Source organism: Ahaetulla prasina, chromosome 1 (genome assembly GCF_028640845.1).
Source record: "Ahaetulla prasina isolate Xishuangbanna chromosome 1, ASM2864084v1, whole genome shotgun sequence".
In the NCBI taxonomy this organism is placed as follows: Eukaryota; Metazoa; Chordata; class Lepidosauria; order Squamata; family Colubridae; genus Ahaetulla; species Ahaetulla prasina.
This window is the reverse complement of record NC_080539.1, coordinates 308,534,939-308,541,492: the sequence shown is the minus strand read 5'-3', so window position 1 is coordinate 308,541,492 and position 6,554 is coordinate 308,534,939.

Genomic DNA, 6,554 nt, shown 5'->3' with positions numbered 1-6,554 from the left:
TTTAAGGCACAACAGGCTGTATCTTAACAGAACTTGAATACAAAATGCACACTATCACACTGCCAAAAGTACTGTGATTTGACACTATAGATATAATTCCTTTTCATTTCAGCAGCCCAGGCATTCCAGAGTTATGCTGGAACACACACAGACACAGACACAAACACCGAGAGGTGTTAGGGGTCTCTTACCCCCACAGTATTTTTTTCCAGAGAGTAAGTTATCTTGTACCAAGTTTGGTTGAAATTGCTTTTGAGTCAGTGCTGACTCCTGATTATTGTCTAGACTTTGTAACTTCCTTGGACAAGTTTTTGGAAGTGGATTGCCATTGCCTAGTTCCTAGGGCTAAGGGATAGTGATTGGCCCAGGTCAGTCACCTAGCTTTGTGCCTAAGGTGTGACCAAAACTCACAGTTCCCAGGTTTATAAGATACCTTAACCTCTGTACCAAATTGATTCTGAGAATTTATTGAAACCATGTTTAATAGGATTTTTACAAAGGACTAAGTATCTGATGGGAACCATGGTTATTCAGAACAATGGAAAAAAACTCCACCAAGTAATTGAATGGATGACATCACAAGAAAAAAACTGGAAGTTTTATTTCTTTACTCATCATATTTATATTTTATATAGCCACACATTTATATGATTTTATTATGGTCTTAGACCAGACTCCATACATAAGCACATTCTTATCAAAACTCTTAGACCTGGGAAATGATTCTGTGAAATTTCAAAACGTTATTTATGTAAATATTTGCTCTCTTTCATGGAGCAAACTTTTTAAAATTATAAAATCCCTACTCTACAGAGCTTCAAATCAAGAATTTAGTAACACAATAAACAGAGATTGAGTGAGAAACAGATAAACAGAATACTACTTTAATTGCTTGAAGTTTGATAATTATAGCAGCATAGTAAGAAGAGGTTAATATCAAAATTTAATACAAAATTTAATGCTTGAGAAAGGTTTTGAAGGAAACAGGAACAATAATATAGCAATGGCAGTTCCAGACCACTGGAAAGGGAAAATCATTTGATGAAACAGTAGATCTTTGGATAGCTGAAAGCTGAAGAGCAATATGAATACATATCACAAAAGCACAAAGATTTAGATACATAAAGATGGGAAAACGGATTATTATCCTACACAATAGTTTCTACAAAAAAGTGATACAGTGGTACCTTGGTACTTAACTGCTTTGAAACTCATCGAATTTGGTACTCAACAAATTTTGATGTGAAAATTTTGAGCTGGTACTCATTGTTTGGTATTTCATGCACAAGCTATAATTGTCGGTGTCGGCTGCCTTATGACTCACTACATTATTCTTTATAAGAAAAATTTGTTTGGTATTCATCATTTTTGGTACTCATCATGCTTCCCAGAAGCAATTAATGTTGAGTACTGAGGTACCATTGTGTATATAAACAGATCCACCAGCTAATCCAAGATAAACCATGCATGATTTGTTTGGATTCCAGTCTACAAGCATATTTGAAAGGAAAACGTGCAATATTCTTTTGCACTCATAATTTCCTGAGATCAGGCATATTTTTTTGGGATTGTCAAGGGTCAAATAAAATAATGTTGAAAATAGATATAGAGTATCTCATAAATCAAGCTTCACAGTTGTTGCGTTTATATAATAGTGCTTTTTGAAATATGTTGCTTGCTAAAGAGTTAGATGGTTTTGGATTATTTTCATAGGCCGATATGGCTAGGATTTTTTTTTTATTTGTCAAAAATGAAATGAATACTATGGAGAAACTTTATTATAGCCAAATTTTCAAGCATACTGAGAAAAATATCAGAATGCAGCTTAATCCTGTATGTCTTTGGTAAGCCTTCACAGTCAGAAAAAAACCAGAATATATATAAACAAAGTAATAACCAAAAGCCAACATGGGTTTGTCAAAAACAGATCATGCCAGACTAATCTTATCGCATTCTTTGACAAAATGACAAAATTAGTAGACCAGAGGAATGCTGTTGATATAATTTACTTGGACTTCAGTAAAGCATTTGATAAAGTAGACCATAACCTACTACTAGATAAAGTAGAAAAATGTGGGTTAGACAGCACCACCACCAGATGGATTCGTAACTGGCTGACCAACCGCACTCAACGTGTAGTCCTCAACGGAACTACATCCACATGGAGGGAAGTATGCAGTGGAGTACCCCAAGGCTCTGTTTTAGGCCCAGTACTCTTCAACATCTTCATCAATGACTTGGACGAGGGGATAGATGGGGAACTCATCAAATTTGCAGATGACACCAAGCTGGCAGGAATAGCCAACACTCCAGAAGATAGGCTCAAGTTACAGAAAGATCTTGACAGACTTGAACATTGGGCGCTATCTAACAAAATGAAATTCAACAGTGAAAAAGTAAGGTTCTACATTTAGGCCAAAAACAAAATGCACCAGTACCGTATATGTGGTACCTTGCTCAATAGTAGTACCTGTGAGAGGGATCTTGGAGTCCTAGTGGATAACCATTTAGATATGAGCCAGCAGTGTGCAGCAGCTGTTAAAAAGCCAACACAGTTCTGGGCTGCATAAACAGAGGATAGAATCAAGATCACGTGAAGTGCTAGTACCACTTTATAATGCCTTGGTAAGGCCACACTTGGAATATTGCATCCAGTTTTGGTCGCCACGATGTAAAAAGATGTTGAGACTCTAGAAAGAGTGCAGAGAAGAGCAACAAAGATGATTAGGGACTGGAGGATAAAACATATGAAGAACGGTTGCAGGAACTGGGTATGTCTAGTTTAACAAAAAGAAGGACTAGGGGAGACATGATAGCAGTGTTCCAATATCTCAGGGGCTGCCACAGAGAAGTGGGAGTTGGGCTGTTCTCCAGAGCACCTGAGGGTAGAACAAGAAGCAATGGGTGGAAACTGATCAAGGAAAGAAGCAACTTAGAACTAAGGAGAAATTTCCTGACAGTTAGAACAATTAATAAGTGGAACGACTTGCCTTCAGAAGTTGTGAATGCTCCAACACTGGAAATTTTTAAGAAAATGTTGGATAACCATCTGACTGAGATGGTGTAGGGTTTCCTGCCTGGGCAGGGGGTTGGACTAGAAGGCCTCCAAGGTCCCTTCCAACTCTGATGTTATGTTAATAATATTCTTTTACATAAAAAAATCTAATGTATTATTTTCCCTGGACTAAGATAACCTTTGGTATATAAACTGGTTAGGTGGCTGTTTTCTCTTTCACTAATGTAATTTAGTGTTCCCTTGATTATGTTTTAAACTATATAGTAAAATATTATTTTGATTATCTTGACCATTTTTTTTAGTTAAAAGATAGTACAAAAGAACTGAGGGAACAAAATAGAAAAAAGAGCTTCTGGAATGAAGTCATGCAAACAAACTAAAAATTCATTAGTTACTTGAAAAAAAACAACAAAATTAATTTTGGAATAAAGAGCAGCTGGTCCTTTAGAAAGTTAATAACAAAAATTTAAATAAAAATGTCTATTAAATATGTGAAGAAAAATGCAAACTACATCCAACAGAAATAACACACATTAATACAAATCAAGAATGGAAACTGAAGTTTGCAATTGTCCTAATTTAACTATTATAATAATCTGCCATTTTTATCAAACAGTTCAGCTCCACTTTGTGTAGCCTCATGATCTTGGTGGCAGGCACCACTGAACACAAATACCACCCATCAGTGGTGAAATGTAAAATTTGTTACTACTGGTTCTGTGGGCGTGGCTTGGAGGTGGTGGTGTAATGTGAGTGGATGGGCATGGCCAACTTTTTTTTTTACTTTTAAAAGCATTTTTTCTACAACCTCTTTGGCTGAAGAGGTTGCAGAAAAAATGCTTTTAAAGGGTTCTGACGATCCCAGCTGAGCCGCGCAATCATCAGAGACTTTTTTTTTACTTTTAAAAGCATTTTTTCAGCTGAAGAAAAAATGCTTTGAAAAGTAAAAAAAACAAAAAACCACCTCTGATGATTGCACAGCTCAGCTGGTCATGGGCGGGGGGGGCAGGTGTAGAGATTTTTGTTACCAGTTTTCCGAACCACCCACCACCATCGCTACCGGATTTGTGTGATCTGGTCCGAATCGGGAAAATTTCACCCCGTCACCAATGGACTGCTTGTGAGCCTACACTACATGTTTATTTCATAGTCTTGGTGGAAGAGTATTTTTTATTGTGTTGTGCACTGTTCCCAGTTTCATATGGAGGTCTCCTTGGAGAAAGCCACTATTGGTTTTAGGCGGTGTCAATATTCAGCAGTCCAAATGAAAGGTCCTTCCACTGGGAAGCTGAAAGGGTCATGCAGAGTAAAGAAGCTAGCATAAGCCACAGAGAGCAAGCAGAGTGACTTCTTCTGTCACTACAAACTGCTTTGAAGAAGGTGGCAAGATTTGCTATATAAGTACTTTATAGGGATGATCTCACCTATTTAAAATATTTCATTAATGAATAAAGACTATTTGGCATTTTGCAATTAGATAAAATAACAAAGTCAAAAGTGTATGTACAGACAAAACCTTCACATATGTATCAAACTCTGGTCTGTAGCAACCATGGATATGAGAAACTATAGTATTTGCATACTGCCATATATAAAATTAGTGCTTATAGCCCCCATAACTTACATTTACAGAACAGAACCATATATTCTACATTAACTTAAGGGAATGCCCTTAAATCTAAGATTTGATGACATTTATAATCATTCTTATTATCAATGTTGCATCGAGAAACAGATTACTTCTCTTGTCCTGAGATACTTAAATATTAGAATACAAATATGCAGGCTACGCCAAGGAGCTACCAATTATTAATGTATATCATTCAGATCCATTCCCAGTGCTTAAGTAAAAAAATCTTTAAATAAACAAAACATCCCAGAAATGTGCTGTACCTGAAGTGTAAATGGCCCCAGGACAAAAGATTTTCTAAGACACATCACAATTATCAGAACTATCCAAGCAAGAGATTGCTGTTATAGCAATACTGCAAAAAGGGTTCTGCAAAGAGCAAGCCAATATACTGTACATTTCATGCAACTTTGACCCAGAAATGTCAATTTCCCATTGAAAGCTTCCACATTCATTCAGATTTGCATTGCCAAAAAAGTATAATTGGCTAAAATACTAAATATATTTTGTCCCGAGTGCAAAATGCTTTGTGTTTATTGAGATGACTGCTGAGCTGACATGCTATAGAATTCTCTGAGACTCAATTTCAATGAAGCAAGAGTCACATTTATCCCAAAGGTGCTTTTTCAAAAGGCAACTGGACTTTGGTTTTCCTTGAAGCTTCTCATCCAAGGAGTTTCTTCAGTTTCACTTCTCACCCAACTGAAGAAGCTTCTTGGATGAGAAGTAAAAGTCTTCAAGAAAAATGAAGTCCAGTTGCCTTTTGAAAAAGCACCTTTGGGACAACCATGATCTGGATGACTGAGGATCTCTACAGAGTCACATTTATTCTCTTCCCCAGATCTGCAATGTACTGCAATGGCTAGAGAGAGCTTCTGAAAATGGAAAGTAATGTAGTTGAAATCCCAGCAGTTCAGGAACAAGCTTTAAAACAATGAAGACAAAGGTTCTTCCAAACACAAACACTGTCCTGTTGAATTGGTCACCCCAGATGGAGAAGATTAAAAAAAGGTTCATATAAAAAGAGCATCAACATTTGGAAGGAAATGTCCTGTTTTCTAATACATATGCCAGAGGACCAGAGAACTGAACATCAATTTTATAATTGAGTCAAAAGGGGCTGAGTCACTTTCCGTAGCAGTCATAGTTGATAGAAAAAATAAGAGAGCCAATAGCTCAGATAACACCTAAAGGATTATGTTTCTTTGTACCAGCCCTATCAATCTTTAAAGTGATTTGCAGATTGTGCTTAATTGATAAGGACGATTTAAGTCAAAATATGTTTTAATATTTAAAAGACAACATACAAGTGAGCAAACAAACAAAATGCTTCATGAGCTTCAGGAAATAAATATATGCCATCTCACGAAAAGACTATACTTGAGAAACTAAATCTTTTAAAGTTATATGGACCAGACAGGAACTGGAGAATTCTAACAATGTTTTCAACACTCTCATCGGTGTCAAATGTGGCAGTTTGAAATGAAATATTTATTTTACTTTAATACTATTCAAGGTTTGTGGACACCAATTTCATTAAGCAGCTCAGGGCAGCTCACAACAGGTTAAAATAATCTAAGTTAAAACAAGTTAAAGACCAACATACTATATCAACATATAAAAATCACCCATAATTCTTTTAAAACAGGAAATGTTTAATTCACCCTACATCAGCTCAACACAGCCACTGTAAAAGTTATTACCAGACCATCCAGATATGGGAGAACAGCCATGTTTTCAGGCCTTTCTAAAGGCTGACAGTGTCAGGGTCAGTTTAAGGTTTGGGGGAGGGAGGGATGTTCCACAGGGTATGAGTCATGGCAGAAAAGACTTGGCATCCTACCTGATGATATTCTTTCATAGATGGTATCCATAACATGCATCTCTCATTAGACTGCATTCAAGCAA